Genomic DNA, 18,352 nt, shown 5'->3' with positions numbered 1-18,352 from the left:
ACCTAAATTAATGAGTTTCAGACTTTCAGGAGTGTTTGCCCTTCACAGAGGCCGAAAAAGGACAGTATGGGGTCAGTTTAATGAAGTTGGTTTTATTCTTTGGGAACCAAAATGGCAAACCACTAATCACTATTTTTTCTCATTATCAGTTATGAGTTTAATTATTTTTATTTGAGTAATAATTCAAAACCATGTATGCTTTAATGTTCAATTATTACACTGTCTGGTTGTAGTGTCTTTTCTTAGGAATGCCATTGTGTAATGTCACATGGAAGAAGCATTTCTGAGACCTTGCAATAATTTACATCCCAATGAAAAACAGTTAGGGGATCTTTATTACAATGCCTTGAAAAAGGCCAAAATTTTAATAACTTGCATAAAAATTAGTGCACTCCAACTCTCCAGTCTAACCTAAAATAACTGATCAATGAAAGATGTGGTTTAGTAGCCTAAGCTCAGGACTGGCAGCCATGAACTCCTGAATTCTAATTCCGCCTCTAGTACTGAGCTCTCCTCTGTGGTCTTATGCAAGTTACTTAACTAGTTCTTTGTCTCAGTTAATGTTTATAACATACTTTGGAGATATTTGCCCTGATCCTCAGTTTTGGCCTAGAAGTTCATTGCATTGCATCGCTGAGGAGGATTTGGCATAGAAAGGTAGTTTTAAGCCATGTTTGCACCTCCATGATCCTAGAGCCACCTAAGAATCCTCAAGATGCTGGCTAAGCTGACTTTAGAGCAGCTTTGCAGCAGCAGAGCAGGACAAATTTGTCATACTGTAAGAGTGGAACTGGCTTGTTAAGGACTATTATTACTGCTACTCATAAATAGGGCTACTCACTGCATTAAAGGACACACACAGCGTATGTGCTGAATGGGAGTGAGCAAGTCCAAAAGAGGATGGAGAAAAATCATTAAAGATCTGTCATGAAAGAGCAAGTTACATTCATGCAAGGACAGCTGACATTTTGAAAAATATCAAGTGCACATGTGGAAGCTACAGAAGGGTTGCTGCCATCTCTGTGACTTACAACGATGCAACAGATACTTCCTATGGAAACTGATCCTGGCAGGACAACGATGGTCATATATTTTAAGGGGTAGGATGGAGAGTTATTCTTGACCTCTCACTCCAGATGTTTTCCCCTTCATAACAGGCACGAATGTTTTCTTGTTGCATCCATTTTTTGAACAATCTAACATGTGGCCTGCATAACTAACTTTATTTTTATTTGAGATTTTCTTTCAAGATATTCTTTCAAGATAATGGGGTTATAACTGCATCTTAATTTAAACAGAGGACATTTTTGTAGGGACTTGGTAGATCGATGTCTAATGTTTAATGATTTTCTGCACCACTGGTTTCCCCCTAATTGTGAAGGAAATGGGTTTGCCTTAGTCCATGTCCCCAAAGCATTCATTATTGCCAACAGCACAGGACGTAGGAACAGCATCCTTTAGACTATCACATGCCTCAGAAGCATCAACATGAACAAACTGTGTTGAGATAATGCCTGAGCCACCTCTGTGAGCCTAAGTGGGTTTATATGAGCACTGCACACTGATACAGGCTAGCTTTTGCTTCCTGAATAATATAGAGTAGGGAGGGACACTTTAATTAAACAGCAAAGACAGGTGACTCTTTAAAGCAACAAAATGTTTAGCAACTATGTGAGCCTCATTCCAGGCTTTGCGAGGAACTCAGCAATTGGTTGGACTTGGGCAACTGAAAGCCTAGAGTTAACCCTGCTGCAGAATGCCTTGTGTTGAGTCACTCAGTTCCTCTATGTGCTCAAAAGGAGGAGATCATTCCTGCTTGCATTTGAAATCTGTAGTCAATAATGCAGTCTATATTATAAAGCAGATTCAGATATAGGATCTTATCCTGTATTCTATTGTGCTTTTTATTTGTATGTCATACATTTGTTTAAGTGAATTTAGAGCTCATGAAAGAAATGTATTGACGGCACTGGACACTGAAATCCTCGATCCAAAGAACAGCAGCTGCAGTCTAACTTTCCCTACATTATGCTCCTCAACTCTATTCTGAAGGGGACCCCACAAGTCTGAGAGAAGAATTTTACCTTCATGTCCATTCATTCTTTAGACTCTCTGCTAAGATTGCCAACACAGGTGTCAATTAACAAGAACTGTGGTGGGAATTTTTGTCCCAAGTACATAATTTTTATCCCTTTTCTTCTTCACCATGAAAATCACTCATCCCACTTAAAGGGAAGGAGAAATGCAGCTGATGTGCTAAGAACAATGCAAACCTGTGTGCTTTCTAACTGTTAATTTTGTCATATCTTAAATGCCTTTCACATTTTAAAGGGACAAAACAAGCAGTATTACACAGTGGAAGTGCTACTGGGCCTCATGGCAGAAGACTAGGGGAGGGGATGTTAGAAGTCCGTGACAGCACAGCTCTACTGAATCTTTGTGGAAAGGGGCTGGAAAGCGACAGGGACAGTAGGAGGCACAGAGCCTGTATGCATATAGTCCTGTACCTCTAGGAAAAGAACCCATACAGAGGCTGGAAACGCTGCTCATCTGTACTGGGGAAATTCCTTCTAATTCTTCTGTACAAAAGGCAGGATTTGCTTCCTGTGTGAAGATAAGTGTGGAGGTTCACCACCCCACCCCCACAAACCTCTGCAGATCTTGGAGGATCTGCAAGATTTCATGGCTGAAGACTCTGCCACTTCCAATGGAAGAATCAGGGTGAAATCCTGGCCCCTTCAGGTCAGTGGGGAAATACCCATCACTTCCATGGGATCAGGTTTTCATCCACAGAGAATACATGCAAAGTTTCCAAACCCCTTCATCCTGGGTTATTTTGAACTAGGGAAGCATAGGGACCCTTTGGTATATTTTTTATTTAAAACCAACTGAAAATGTTGAATATGGACAGAACCTGTAACAGAGTGGCTTACCTCTGGGCTGGAGAGCCTAGAGCTAAGCCAGCCCTGATTACAGGATGAGCCAAACCTGGGTTGGTCAGGTGATTCCCTATAAATAAAAAGCGGGACGTTACAGTAAAATGGGGGGGCAGAGTTTAGACAATTTCAGGAAGCAAGAAGGCCCCCTGAGTGACAAGGAAAAAGTTGGAGTGAGTGGGAGAAAGCTCTCCAGGCAGAGAGGCTTGGGAGAGACTGCAAAGGCCAGCCTGAGCTGAAAACTAAGAATTTCTGCTTTATTATTTTGGGTTAATCAGAAAAGAGGCACTGAACTGGGCTTAAGACCTAGAGGACCGGAGCGTACCAAAGGTCTTAACAAAGTGGGCCAAGAGGGGATTTGCTTGAATGACGTGTGGACAGTGAGTTCTTAAAGGGCCCTGAGGAGGGAGGAAAACAGAGGGAGGGTGCTGTAGAATGACCTCTAGCTCTGAGAGGGTGTGGATGGTGGCCAACTTTGTTACAGAACATTTAAACACTTCTTCTGTCTTTTGATAGGACTACTGCTCTGAGAGTGGATAACGTGACTGACAAGTCCACATTTGAGGTTGAAGTGAAATATATTAATGGGTTTGAATTGTCACAGGCCAGTCAGGATTCTTAGGGCTTGTCTACACTACAGGACTATTTCGAATCTACTTAAGTCGAATTTGTGGATTCGACCTTAATAAGTCGAATTTGTGTATCCATACTAAATACACAAATTCCACATTCACAGGGCCAGCCGACTTTTGAGGCGGTGCACTGTGGGAACCTATCCACAGTTCCGCACTCCCGCTGCCCATTTGAATTGTGGGATTTCCCCAATGCATGCTGGGGAAAAATGTGTCGTCATTGAACCGTCAATCCCGCCTCCCTGTCTTCCTAAATCTGTTCGCGCCTTCTCTGGTCGGTTACAGCGTGCGCCACAGCACTGCGAGCATGGAGCCCGCTGCGATCATCGCTGCACTTATGGCCGTTGTCAACTCCTCGCACATTATCGTCCACCTCTTCCACAGTCAGATGCTGAGGCAGCACGGTGAGGAGAGTGGCGCAGACCTCTCAAAAAGCAGGGCACGCCGGGCAGTGGAGATCATGGTGGCAATGGGTCAAGTTCATGGTGTGGAGGCGATTCTGGAAACAAGCACAGACTGGTGGGACCGCATAGTGCTGCAGGTCTGGGATGACACAGAGTGGCTGCGAAACTTCAGGATGCGGGGCACTTTCCTTGAACTGTGTGACTTGCTGTCCCCTGCCCTGAAGCGCCAGGACACAAGGATGCGAGCAGCCCTGACTGTGCAGAAGCGAGTGGCCATAGCCCTCTGGAAACTTGCCACGCCAGACAGCTACCGGTCAGTAGCGAACCACTTTGGCGTGGGCAAATCTACCGTGGGGATTGCTGTCATCAGTAGCCCACGCAATCGTTGAGCAACTGCTCTCAAAGGTAGTGACTGTCGGAAATGTCCAGGCCATCATAGATGGCATTCCCAAACTGCGGTGGGGCTATAGATGGGACTCACATCCCTATCCTGGCACCAGCCCACCAGGCCAGCGAGTACATTAACCGAAAGGGCTACTTTTCAATGGTGCTGCAAGCTTTGGTGGACCATAGGACCAACATCAACGTCGGGTGGGCGGGCAAGGTTCATGACGCGTGTGTTCAGGAACTCTGGTCTGTTTAGACGCCTCAGGCAGGCACTTTCGTCCCGGACCACAAAATAACGGTTGGGGATGTGCAGATGCCTACAGTGATCCTCGGGGACCCGGCCTACCCGCTAATGCCCTGGCTCATGAAGCCCTATACAGGCGCCTTGGACACTGAAAAGGAACTCTTCAACTACCGGCTGAGCAAGTGCAGAATGGTGGTGGAGTGTGCTTCCGGACGTCTCAAGGGAGATGGCGGACCTTACTGACCGGACATCAGCGAAAAGAATATCCCGTAGTTATTGCTGCTTGCTGTGTGCTCCACAATCTCTGTGAGAGCAAGGGCGAGACCTTTTGGCCGCTTGGGAGGTTGAGGCAAATCGCCTGGCTGCTGTTTACGATCAGCCAGACACCCGTGCTGAGAGAATATCCCAGCGTATGCATCAGGGAGGCTTTGAAAGCGAGTTTCCTCGCAGAGCAGGGTAACCTGTGACTGTCCACTTGATTTTAAGAGAGCCTGATCATAAACCAAGTTTTCCCCACTTCCCAAGGACGTTTTAAAACTAAGGACATGTTTTAGTAATTAATAATAAATCTTTCGTTGACTTTGCATTTCTGTTTCTTCGTTGAAACATGGAAGCATTCTGTGCTGGTTAAGGTGTGCACTGATGGGTGGGTTTGCAGGAAGGGCGGGGTGCCGTCCTTGGATAGGGGTTACCATGACGGCTGTGGGTTTGGGCGTTGGAAGGTGAGGGGTGTGGGGAAGGGTGAGTATCTGCCCCTGGATGAGGTCTATTTTTGGGGCTCGGGGCACCGGGAGGATCGTGACTACGGTCCAAATGCATGTGAAGGGAAGCCTGCCTTTACATTCGGGATGTCAGGCACCAGGACCCTGCACAAGCATACACCTCAAGGAAAGACCGGGCAGCATACACCACACAGACTGTCCCTGGTGCCTAGTGACTGCAGTCTGTGTGTGCCCTGCAGTTGACCCTGCAGCCAAGTCTGTAGCATGGCACTGTGGGCTATGCAGTGACATTACAATTCCCACAGAACAACAGAAAGTCTTCTGACACCAGAAACGTGACGGAAACAGTCAGTAACACCAAACCGCTTTTAATAATGTAATACACAGTGGGGACTGGTTGATGCTGTAAAGAAAGAGCTTGTACAAATTTAACAGTTGTCTCTAACATTATCGGTGTGCTGCGGTGCAGGGACAGTTCTCACGGCCCCTACCGCCCCTCCGTCTTGTCACTTTGGGTGAGGGGACAGGACTTCTTGGCGTTGGAGGCGGTTGCAGATGCACTGCAGGGGCTCTCTCCTCCTGACTGCGGTCTTGAAGAACATCTACAAGGCGCCGGGCGTCTCCGTTTGCTCCTCATTAGACCAAGCAGCGTTTGAGTCGCCTGCTGGTCTTCCTGCCGCCACCTATCCTCCCGTTCCAGGTGTGTGCGATGCTGCTGACACAGGCTCTCCTCGACTGTCTCTGCTCTGCCGCCTCCGCTCTGGAGCTGGCCATCAGTTCCTGGAACATGTCGTCCCTTGTCTTTTCTTTCTAATCCGAGCCAGCCTCGCTGTGTGATGTGAAAAAGTAGGTGATTTCCTTGAACACATACATGTTTGCCAACAGTAAACACAGTCTAGTCAGTTTCAGTGAACAAGACCAAAGAGGGAACCAAGTCTCAGGAGATCTCAGAACTAGTCCGAGATTGAATACGCTCATTGGCGGCGCCATTGCACTGGCGAGGAAAGATAGCTGCATCCCTCTTGCACAAAGTCCTGGTAAGCCTTACAGTACATACTGCTTATCAGTTACTGGTTAGCTGTGATCTTCTGCTAAAGGCAATGTGCAAAGCAGAAAGGATAATCCTTTTGCAGCCCCTCCCGCCAGTGCCGATCAATGCATGCTTGTTCTCTGTGGCCCGTGGCTGTTAGGCGAGGGTCATTGTTATGCAACCTAATTGTAAACCATTAACAATAGTAACACTACACTAATTGCCCTACTTAGATGCAGTATTTGCAGACCGAGATCACCCTGAGGCGGGTCACTCGTGCCCAGAAAGACCGCATGTTACGGGACGCACTGCACAGACCAGGACCATATGCAGCAATGCTAGTAGAGGCGATGGTTCCACTCTATATTCGGATGTCCTGGCGTGGAAGAGTCTGCTTCCAACCTCATGCGGAGGCTTTGCGAGGAACTGAATGACACCTAGAAATGTCGCTAGAGGACTATTTTTCTATCCCCATTTGTGTGGACCTTCTCTTTATATAGTTTAATATATATTATAGTTTAATATTTAGAATGTTTTAAATTGTAAATATTTAGAATTTTTAAAGTCCATTTGTGTGGACCTTCTCTTCATATAATTTAATATATATTATAGTTTAATATTTAGAATTTTGTAAATACTGTTTCTATTTTTCTATAACAATGTTATAAAAATAAATGTTTATACGTGTGTTGCACTTACCGCCTGATCCTTCCCTGATTCCGAGTCCTGGTTGGGGATCTCTGTGAGGGTGATGAAGAGATCCTGGCTGTCAGGGAAAGCGGGAGTGGGTTCGATGTCGCCTGCCGTCCTCTAAAGACCCTTCCTCATCTTCCCCATCGCGAACAAACTGTCTACACTATTCCGTCCTCGGAGTCCACCGTCACTGGTGGGGCACTGGTGGCAGAGCCACCTAGAATGGCATGCAGTGCCTCGTAGAAGCGGCATGTCTGGGCTGACTTTTGATACCCTTGTCTTAGGTCCTTCACTTTCACGCGCACTGTATCGCATCCCGGCTGTATCCTTTGTCTTTCATGGCTTTAGAAACCTTCTCCTCGCCCCACACAGCGAACAGATCCTGGACTTCCCGTCACTCCATGCTGGGGACCTCTTTCTATTCTGGGATTGCCGGACTCCTCTGCTGGAGAGCTCTGCATCGTTGCAGGTGCAGACAGGAAAATGAATTCAAATTTCATTTCCTGTGTGGCTGGCCAGAGAATCCAAGCTCGGACTGCTGTCCAGGCGTCAACAGAGTGGTGCACTGTGGGATAGCTCGAGCTGCTAAGTTCGATTAGCATCCACAGCGTTACTCCACCTGCAATTAAATGGCTTCCTGGTGCGCTGATAAATTCGAATTAAAGTCCTAGTGTAGACCAGGCCTTAGGCTCCCAACTTGCTTCTTTTAAAACAGACTATTGCTCAGAAATTTACTACCGTGTATTTAGGAGTAAGTGGCCTTTTGTGAATCCATTTCTCTCTTTAACCAGGTTGCTGATTACACGGCAAAATGTGAAATAGGGGCCAGATCCAACTTCCACTGAAATCAATGGAAAGTCTCATTTGGGGCAGATCCTCAGTTGGTGTTAATCAGCATAGCTCCATTGACTTCAATGGGTGCTGGCTTAGACCTTAAATGCACAGAAGCAGTGAACGGTTTATTCTCACTTGAATATCAGCTTTACCACTTTAGGGTTTTGATTGCCAGTGATTACATCATTTTCTCAAAGACCATAAACACTGGTGGCTTACATCACTGTGGTTCCAGACTCATTTTTAGCTTAGACCACTCACTTTGCACATTCTAAGTGTAACCTGCAGTGAATGATTACAAGAGTCTTAATACATGTCTCACTAATTTAATTGCAAAGCCTATATTAGAACTTTTATTGGGAATCCAGGATGTTTGAGAATTATGATTCATTTTACCATTAACATACAGACTTAAGGGAAAGGGGAATCACACTTTCCCCCCATCCAAATGTTGAAATGATCCAAACAGGAATCCCCTTCCCATTGAGTTCAAATAGCTTCTTTCAATATTTCTCTTAAGTGCAATATGGGCTGATGCCATATATTCATTACAAATATCACACACAATTTGTCCAGTTTTGAAGTGGATGCTGAAATACAGCAAAGCAACCCTCTCTCACTCACATTTCAGCTTTCCACGAGAAGTGCCAGAGCAAGTATGTTATTTTAGTAAGAGTTTAAAGGGCACTTATGGGCAGAAAACTGACTGTGTAAAAATGGCACCTTTTTACTCAACAGATCTGTTCCCTGTGAGTATTCTGAGTCATGTCTGCTTACTTCAGTGACTGAAATAGATTTTTCACTACTTTTCAGTCCTCTTTAGTCCTGCAGAACAACCACAGCAATGAGAGACTTAGAGGGATTCTAATCTGGCTAACACCTCATCAAGAAATTTGTTCACTAAATTCTAGTTGCAGAATCTTTACCACTGGCATTGTTGCAAAAGCCAGAAAGAATAGTGCTCAGCGTATAGATTAAGTTTGCAAGGCTGGCAGTTAAACCCTTTTCCCCAGTAAACGGCCATGGAACGCACTGAAAGCCAACAAACCTACCCCCCACTATGCTAGCTCTTACAGAGTTACTTTTCAAAATATGACCGCAACTTCAGAGGTAAGCTGCACCTAGTTGCTCAGCCAACACTTTGAGGAGTCACATGATAAGATACCACTCACTGAGTAAAAACAACTCTATGCAGAGGGCCAGCACAAAGCTTATGTGCTGCTTTAGCCCTGCTTTGAGAGTGCAAGTGGGGCTCGAGAGATTTAAGTGGCGCAGAGGCCTTCTGCTGGATAAAATTCACTCAATGTTTAAAATGTCAAACACACTTGAACACTTCTTTAAAAAAAAAACACAAATTGACATTTCTAAGCTATCTTGGTTCTGTCATCAGCAGAATGGAATCTCAGTAACAGTACAGTATATGTCTGTCTTGTTTCAGAACTAACTTAACACTGAAACATTTTATGGATAAAACATTTACATTTCACATTTTTGACTGAATTTAACATACATATCACACCAGAAAGCATAAAATAGCTTTTCCTTTTCTTGGTGAAAGTACTATAGGGTAAGAGTGGATTTAGCATCTGTTTGACTGGCAAACTTTATTGCTGTTTTGGGAATATATATGTATTTTTAAGCAATGATCAGCTCCCAAGATATTGCGTTTGTGTATCTGTAGAAACAAGACTATTACATGCTATTAAAAACATAATGTGCTAACTTTAAAGCAGTTTTATTATTCATTTTAAAATACGAATTTAGCATTCTGTTCAGTTGATCTCTTTACAGTCCGATGATTTTTGTTCAATCTCTCTGAAATCAGCTGCTAGTATTCTAAGGCTTGATCCAAAACCTATTTAAGTCAGTTGGAGTCTTTCCATTGACTTCACTGGCCTTTGGATCAGACCCTAAGGGTGCAATTCTCATTTCAATAAAACTCCTATTGAGTCAGTGAGGGATTTGCCTGAATAAGGACAACAGGATCAAAATCTTAAATTCTGATTTAGCAAATCACTTCAGCATATGCTTAAATTCAAGCACATGCCCAAGTGCTGTGCTGAATTGGGGCCTTAGTGATATTTACTTAGATGCATCTGACGAAATGGGTATTCACCCACGAAATCTCATGCTCCAATACGTCTGTTAGTCTATAAGGTGCCACAGGACTCTTTGCTGCTTTTACTTAGATCTGTTCCTTATAGTTTCAGAATGTTGACATACATATTGGTGGCAGATGATTTAGCTTGTGTTGTTTGCAAGAGATGCCGAGTATAGTGTGGATTGTTGGCTGTAAAAATGCTAGATAACTCGTAAATGGAAAGAAAGTTATTGAACCATATTCTCTGAATTTCACCCTAGGCAAACCTAATGAAATCAGTATGTGCATTGGGTGTAAATCAGGGCAGAATTGGGCCCTTGATTTTTTACATCAACTGTTTCTGTTAAAATCTACTTTTGATGCCACTGGAACAAATGTTTTCTAAGAAAACCTATAAACTTTTGAACAGTCAACTACATTCAGTGCAGCAATTGTGACAGTAAAAGTTTCTTTTGAAAACTTATGGCTTAATTTTATCATACCTATTTTACATGAGGTTCTGCAAAAAAAAAAAAATCGGATTCTTTCTAAAGCAGACTTTGAAGTCCAGTCCCACTATACGTTGTAAAGAAATATATCACGTTACTTTTGAAGTAACACCATAAATCCTCAGTAGCTAATTTCTGTATTCTATAGAGAATAGTCCATTTCATAAACTGAATTTTAAATCAAAATTTAAATCTATTAGAGAGTTTATCCAGAACTGACAACACTTCCTTAGAAAACTGAAATTAGCTTAGAAACCTTTGCTTCTGAATATTGTAATTTCTTTCCTTACACAGACCATTTAAATTTTCTAAATAATACTGGAAAGTATAAAACTGTGTTGTATTGTGCTGAGCTTTTAAATAGAGCTTAACTTTTCTAAGTGATTCACTGTACAGTTCAAGAAACTTATGTAACTTTCATGAATAAATTTAATTGTGTTAAGATAATCATTAATTGACTGAATACACTGAAACTGCTGAATGAAAGAAAATATTTAAAAAAAAATAGTTTGATCAAAACACGTCCCACATACTAAACATATCGACTTTTAATCAGCAAACAAATTAGCTAACACACAGCACTACAGCTAATCACAACACTTTCCTAGCTAAATTTTGTAATCCGCATGATTCATAATTTAGAAGATACGAATATGTATAGTATGTAGCCCAACAGGGCCCTGATCCGCACACAGGACTCTCAGCACTACCACATAATATAAACATGAAATAAATATTCAGTCTGGCAATTGTCACAGACTTAATACTGCAGGCAAACAGGCTGGACATAGCTGTTATAGAAAAGAAGACAGGCAAGACTATATTAATTGACATTGCCATGCCAGCAGACAGAAACAGGAAGAGAAGATAGCGAAGTATGGAGAACTCTGCCACGAAGGGGAATGTTTATGGAAAACTAGAACAAAGACGACCCCAGCGATTACTGGAGCACTTGGAGCGATCCCTAAGGGGCAGCTCAAGAACATGTTAGGAGTGCAAGACATCATGATCCATGACGTCCAGAAAACAGCAGTGCTCTTGGGCACTATGAGAATTTTAAGGGAACTCAAAGGAGACTGAACGTATTTGAGTGCCTAAAATGCTGGATTTCTGTAGAGCTTAACAAAACTCCAGACTGCCCAAACCTACAGAATCAGTTTTTGGCAGGGTTGATTGGTGACTCATGGTGGTAGCTTTCCCCCTTTTATGCTTAAAGATCTTGTACGTTCTGAAGACTGTTGTTTGTTTGTTTGTTTTTTAAATCCCCATGATATAATACTGAGGGATAACAACAACAACGTTTTGCTAATTACACAAAGCTTTAGAACAAATGGGAGTTATGGCCAATTCATGGTGTTTAGCGCATAGCTTGAAGTAAAAGACATTTGTGCAAGGGATCTATGCTGGGGCATGACAGGGAATGGAATCTCACTCCTCGCCAGTCTGGTCGGGACTGTTATTACCTGCGGGGTGGGAGGGTACCAGAGCCTGAGTTTGGAAGTCTGCGCAGCAAATGAAACAGCTCCACAGCCTGAGCCCAAGTCAGCTGGCATGGGCCACATGCAGATTTTTCTTTGCTGGGTAGACATGCCAAGATGCTGCTGCTCTTACAGCCCAGCCCATTTGCTATAGTAGTGGCCGTAACCTGCTATGTCCCCTTGCTGTAAATGAGGTTGTGGCATTATTCTCTTACCCACTGGCCATGCTCTGCTTCCACATTGCTGTCCCACCCACAAACTCTTGTGCCCTGTTCTCAAGTAGAGGTTACCTATTAAGCCATCGCAAAGCCATTGCAAAACCCTCTGAACAGTCTCTCCAGTTCCTGGCTCCTTGTGAAGTGATAATACAATACTCCATTTTGAACCTTCTGAAGAATCTGCTTTTTACTCCAAAATTTTCAGAATTGGGTTCCTAAAATCAGTTTTAATCCATATTTAGCATCTCTGGAAGCCAAGCCCCTTATCTGAGAGCCTGAACATGAATTTAGCTGCCTAACTTTAGGCACCTATGGTTGAAAATTCTGGGTTAAATGCCAGATCCTGAAAAAGGCCCCAAAATGCAGTGGAAAGCAGTGAAAGGAAATCATGCTTATCTTTAGGCCTAGCCCCTTTTTAAAAAGGTAACCATTTTAATTATTTTAACAATACTATACAATATCAGAGCATATGAGTAATCTACTGGTTGCTATATTAAAGGCACAAATACAAGCACATCACCAGCTGATGGACAGTTAAGAAATTGGAAGTCATGACACTGAAAGAATACTTTAAGAGCCACCCAAACGCCATGATGATGGGCTCCTGATGGATTAGATCATCTGTTTTAAAACATCCTTAACTCAAAAATAAAGTCCCAGTCCTGCAACCACATACACACACACAAGTAACCTCACACATGACTAGTCACATGGAGTTCACTGGGGCTACTCCTGCATGTAGTAAGTAGTTGCAAGCTTGTGGCCTTAGTTTAAAACTACTCTCCATCAAGGCATACTTATGACTCTGTGTACTGTACCTCAAGATAAAATGAAAACATATGGTTATTGTCTTCTGTTTGATAATGCAGCATATAAATATTAATTTTCTTATATAACAAAAATAACTAGTGATTTTGTTCTTTTTGTCTTGGAGAAAGTTTTTCTTATTGGAATGAAGTTGTGCCAAGAAGGGATTACATCTGATGCAAGCAGCATGCAAGAACAATCTATTTCTCCTAACAAATTTCTAAATTAAAAAGCACTAACAGAGTGTGGCTGCAATGCAACTTTGAGAAAAACATCTTTAGGACACAATCTCCTACTCTATGCAGGCAAAATAGTTGTTGAAGTTAGTGGGAGTTTTGCCTGCATTAGATGTATGGGAATCAGACCTTTAGTGAATCCATTCATGTTTATACTACATCAAATATTACTTTAGTTCTCCAGTCAACATAAAAAATGTCTAACTCAGATATTTTATTTTTCATACACACATCCATGTTAATCAGTAGTATGCATGTACGTTCTGTATCTAAAAAAGTGTATACTCTTTAGTTTTCATTGTTAAATTACTGTTTCCTATACTCAATCAAGTCCAACAGATTATACACACACCACTATCTATAAAAAGAAGAGGTTAAAATGCAGGTTAAATATAACAGATATGTCCATAGCTCCATATTTAGACATACCCTTTAATTTTTTTTCTATTGCCTATTTTTTACTTACATTTAAATTTAGCAAAGTAATTTTAGACTGCCAGCTTTCTACCTACACTAGTCTTACTATGCTACCAAGTAAGCATATTAAATTTTGCCCTCCTACTTCATCATCTTGCAGAATGCCAAATTAAATGTGAACCCGTAGAGCTCAAACCTGAATTCTATATTCAGACAAAATTCTGAGATGTTTGACGTCAGTGGGAGCTTTGCCTGAGTAAGAAGTGCAGGACCAAGACCATAAGAGGGGAAAAAAATACTCTGTTGGTTGTGAAAGTGAATAGTTGCAGGCTCTAATGAAAACCAGAGTAAGGCATTACCGCATGAAAGGTAATTTTTTTCAACTCATGGGTGAACATTATACTTAAAGCGTCTTGCTAAAATGTATTTTATGAACAAAATCTCTTTAAATTAACAGATGGGAAAGTTGCAAATATAAAATATAGACTAAAAGAGCAACTGCATGTTAGAAAAATGCACTGTACAGCATTAGATATGCAGGGCTTGATCTTGCACCAGTGACCACAATGGAAGCTGTATCAGGCTCGCAGGACCCTTTCTTGCAAACACTCCCTGTAAGCAACTTCTATCTGGAGTAGGTCCCATTGACTTTCACATAACTATTTGCATGATTAAAGGAAGTAAGGCATAACCTTACATTTGTCCATTTGCCTTTTCCAGAAAAATGTATTTACCGTGAAAATAACCAGTTCCGCAGTAATTAAAACATTTCTAAAAGATGTTTTCAATTAAAAGGTCCTTTTCAGTCTTACTACATTAAAAGGCTCTGCTAACCCATTCTGTTAAGTTCTCCAGTATTTAAAAATTGCACACACACATAAAAGGAGGGGAAAGAAATGTAACATTTTGGTATGCCCAGATACCATCATGACTGCAAAAGATTTTGGAGTTCTTTAGCCCTAACTGAGTGCATATAACTAGGAACGGGATGAAACAGTGCTTTGCTGATTACCTGGATACTACTGACAGTGCATCATTAATGAACTACTTTGGTGAAAGAGAACCAATCAAATTAGCCTTACATGTAGGTAGAGGAGAGTTGGCATTTTGTGTGGAGTGGAATAGAAAGGGATTTGCCTCATCAGTGATTAGTTATTTTTCTCATGCAATGTTGTTGGATCACAGGTTGTTATCCAAGGATTTTATATTTGTTTACACATGTGCACAGTGCATGCACAAAATAAGTTTTCCATACAACAGCAGATAGCAAAGTCACATCAGTGCTTCATGTCCTAATACCAATATGACAAAGAATATTTTCAAAGCAACCATGATTTTAGCTATGGAAATTAAATTGTCATTTCAGATAGAAAAATTTTAACCTGATAATATACAAACAACAAATTTGCAACAACAAAGTCCATTTTGAAATTTGTGACAACCTGCATTTTGCTCTCGTGGCTTATTTCACTTAAATCCCTCTATGGAATTAAAGTCTTGTCTTGTTAGAGAGTATGACAAGAATTCAAAGCAAACTTCATTAAAAGTATTTCAAAGAAGAGAAATAAAAGGGATGAGAAGACACTACTACAAAAGTATAAGCAGAAAGATGTGTCTAATATATAAGACACATAGTTAAAGTATATATTTGGGGACTAAAGACTGCACATCATATAATCAAAACTGAGTAACATTTTAGCAGCACTAAACTCCTAAGGTAAAAACACACTAAACACATCTAGAACTTACACTGACAGATCATTTATAAAATTCTTGTAACTTGTAACTCTATCCAGTACTATATGATTTGTTTAACCTTGGGGAATAAATTGGGAGAAGGTGGGGGTAGATGCTATTCAAAACTAAATCCTGAAATGCTTTTTGAGTTGAGGATTTTTTTTCTGCAAAGTTTTGCACAAATTTGTAGCAAGTTAGCCAGTGTTTGTATGCGTGTGTGTATGAAACAGTAATATAAGGCCTGAATTATAACTTAATTTACAATATCCCTATATTTTTTAAAAAGTCTTCTTTTAAGAAATGGATAAGATATTCAACACCAAAATATCTTTGTATCACATTACTTTGATCGTGTATTGGTTTGATTTGCCATTTCTTATTTATTTTAATTAAGAAGCTGTCAAACACTTAATTTAAAGTCCCCAGTTAATCAGAATGTATGCATCAGGTATGAGTTCAACAGTACCTAAGCTAACATCATTAAAGTTTTGATTTCTTGTTTTAGCCAGAAGCAGTCTGTTCAGTCTGCTCCATTTGCTTGAGTGAAACTATGCAAGTGGATAAAGGGTTAAAACTAAGGAATGTGACAGTTCTCCATGTGCAGTCCATAGACCTAAGTATCCCTAGTGAACTCAAAATTACATGGACAGAATGTAAACTAGAAACTATTACTCCAACACTAATATTTTGTTAATATAGAGTAGGATTAGAATTTTGACTAAAAAGTAAAAGTTTACTTGCTGTTCTGTAGATTCATAGCAAATACAGTCATGAACAGAAGTTTATGCTAATTTTAACTTGCAGTTTTAGTTTTGTAACTATGATTATTTACATTCAAAATACTGCTAGAAAGTCATCTGATCACTAAATATATTTATATCAGTGCACTTAATCTAAAATGTACCACAACCAATTCTGAATCTCACTAGATAATCTCAGTTTAATTTAAGGTTTAGGAAAATACATTTAAAACACCATTTAACTTTTCCAAGAGCTGTACAATTTAAAAGGTACCATTGATACCAGTTAATTGAATCATGGATTGTAGGACAGAAAAATATTGGTGCTGCTATTATGAAAAGGAACAAATATGGAGAAATCATAGGGAAATAGCCACAAAGTCAGCAGCCAGGCAGAAAATAAAGTGTATGAAGAAATTAAAACTGAAGAAAGTTTAAAAGGACAAGTGTGGGGACAGTGGACATAAAGACATACTTCTCCTGCCACCATTCAATATATCTAATGATCAAACCAAAAATAATAAGTACTTATATTCAAAACATACAAGTGCTGTGGAAAGATGTGGGATTACTGAGAAATATCAGTAATAACAAGCAACTCTGAAGGCACAAAACTTCTCTTGCAACTATTCCACGTATAATCAATCCAAGGTGATGATGGCGCATATTTCACAGCTCTCTGCTGTGCGCTATACACACATGCATGGGCTGTAGAGAAAGAAGGATGTCTTTCAGCCATTCACCCAAAACCAAGGCAGCACCGTAATTCAACCCTTATTGCCGGGCAAACACCACCGAGCACACGTCCCATGTTCGGTTGCCCTACGGAAGGCTCCACATATTTTACCAATAAGCCGGGAATCTATCCCCATGACCTTACTGGTGGCAGCACGTTTGCAGAGGATCCTTCGCCTCTTCTGGGCTCTCTCTCCCCACACACACACCTGGGGCAGTAACGTTACCCACATTACACACACCCAGCCCAGAGGCAGGAAACTTTCCCCGCGGAGCCTGTCACCCTGCTCGCAACCAGCCCAGCCTCCTGGAGCAGCACCTGGCCCCGCGCGTTGCCGCCCGCCTGCGCCCACAGCCGCCCCCGCCGAACCCTGCGCGGGGCTGGGCTGACACAAGGCAGGCGGCGGCCAGGCTGAGCCGCCGCTTGTCCCAGCGGAAGTGCCAGCAGTGAGTGCGCCTGGCTGCCCGCGCTCCCGGCCCTGCGCCGCCCCGGGGGGCAGCTCCAGCCTGCCAGCGGGCTGCGCCAGCCCCTCAGGCGCTCCCCGGGGGGCAGGGGAACTGCGCCCTGCGCCCTGTCAAACTTTCCCTGCCTGCCTCCTCCCTCCCTCCCCACCCCAGTCCCAGCTGCGGGGGGAAGGGGGGGCAGCCGAGGCCGCGTCCCGTGTACACCCCCGCTCCCCCGAAGCGGCCCGAGCGGGACGGAGAAGGGACTTACCGGGAGAGGCCGGGCACGGGGCGAGTCCGGGGCTGCGGGTGAAGCCAGTGGCCGCCGCCGCCAGCGTGTGAGCGAGGGAGCGAGGAGCGCACGGGGGAGCCGCGGGCTGCACTGACTCACTTCACTCGGAATGGGCTCGGCCCAGAGCGCGGGCCCCGGGCTCAGCGAGCCTCCCTCCTGCTCCAATCATGGAGCAGGGCAACTGCCCAGGCTCTCCCCAGCTCCCTCCGTGCGGGGGGACCGGCCCCGCCGCGGCCAGCCCCGGGCGCTCCGAGCACGCGGCCCCGGCTGGGCACGGACCCAGCAGAGGGGATGGCTGGGGGGGGGTGAGAGACCTGATGGGCTAGAAGGAGCGGGCTCGGGGGGTCCCCTGCAGCCGGGGAGCCGGGTGCTCAGAAGGGGCGGGGGAGGAATGAAACCTGAAAACTGTCCAGAGTGGGCTGGAGGAGAGAACCCAGGCGTCCGGGGTATTTCCCCCCGGAACACCGAACTTGACAAGGCATGGCTGGCTGCAAAGACTGCGCCGCGACCCGAGGGAAAGCCAACGTTAACGTGTAAAAACCAGCTACCTCGATGCAATGAAAGACAAGTGAGGGGTGGGATGCACGGCAACTGTTTAAGCCGGTCATAATATTGTTCCACTCCTGAGGAGACCGGAGGGGCGCGTGAAGGCACGGGGGGTGGATGTTAAAGTTGAGGAAGTGAAGGGAACGCAGGCACAGCTATGGTAAGGACAGTTCATTAATTTTAAAACCCCGAGAAGAACACATCAGCAATGGAAAAGATGAAAAAAAAAAC

The 18,352-nt window shown here is 43.1% G+C and overlaps 1 protein-coding gene across 4 annotated transcripts in view; it reads right to left on the bottom strand.

The window, feature by feature from the left end:
- The window catches only part of ERG (ETS transcription factor ERG), a 212,857-nt gene extending 194,715 nt beyond the window's left edge, over nt 1-18,142 (bottom strand). For 2 of the 4 annotated variants that reach the window (XM_039520031.1, XM_039520039.1), the window contains exon 1: nt 17,555-17,697. The gene's annotated coding sequence lies outside the window, so the exon portion shown is untranslated. Of the gene's footprint in view, nt 1-16,984; nt 17,114-17,554; nt 17,698-18,123 lie in introns of those variants that run through there. The other 2 variants (XM_039520033.1, XM_039520032.1) reach the window with 2 other exon arrangements.
- Nucleotides 18,143-18,352: the final 210 nt, after the last annotated feature.

This window comes from Mauremys reevesii, linkage group 1 (assembly GCF_016161935.1).
Source record: "Mauremys reevesii isolate NIE-2019 linkage group 1, ASM1616193v1, whole genome shotgun sequence".
Lineage (NCBI taxonomy): Eukaryota > Metazoa > Chordata > Testudines > Geoemydidae > Mauremys > Mauremys reevesii.
Note: the sequence above shows the minus strand (reverse complement) of the source record. Positions and strands in the feature narration are given on the sequence as shown.